Here is a 562-nt window from a genome sequence, read left to right on the forward strand (position 1 = left end):
GAGGAAGAAGAAGAAGAAGAAGAAGAAGAAGAAGAAGAAGAAGAAGAAGAAGAAGAAGAAGAAGAAAAGAATTGCTATTTAAGAACAAGTCCAGTCATCCTTTCATCACTGAAACTTGTCTACAGGATCCCAAAAGTTGAATAAAGTATTTGATAATTTGTTATTTTAAATACTGAAGACTTAGACAAGAAATCATTTGAACAATCATCTCAGATACGATGCTTCATAGATTAAGGAATAAAAGTAATTTGCATTAAGATGGTAAGTATCTTATATTTTTGTGCTAAGATTGTTTGATTGGATAACTGGAGATTTAACAGGAGGAAGCAAAGTAAAAATATGTTGATGGCTAGGAAAATAGAACTCATCCTGCAATATAGAGGAAAAAAATCCCTCTACATTTAAATAAAAATAAACTTAATGATTAATACTGAATAAAATCAGAGAGTTGCAAACATAAGGAGTTAGGTTTTTGCATAGTGCCTGATTTGTAAAACATTAAATGTATACTGGATTGCCATTTTTTAAGAAATGGGAATGATGAGGGAGACAGGAATTCCTC

General features: G+C 30.8%; 1 protein-coding gene across 1 annotated transcript in view; it reads right to left on the reverse strand.

Annotated features, from left to right (window-relative positions):
• Positions 1 to 562, reverse strand: part of Cacna2d1 (calcium voltage-gated channel auxiliary subunit alpha2delta 1) — a 348,148-nt gene that overhangs the window by 16,253 nt on the left and 331,333 nt on the right. The gene's annotated exons all lie outside the window — the stretch shown is intronic.

This window comes from Octodon degus, unplaced genomic scaffold (assembly GCF_000260255.1).
Source record: "Octodon degus isolate 3935 unplaced genomic scaffold, OctDeg1.0 scaffold00108, whole genome shotgun sequence".
NCBI lineage: Eukaryota > Metazoa > Chordata > Mammalia > Rodentia > Octodontidae > Octodon > Octodon degus.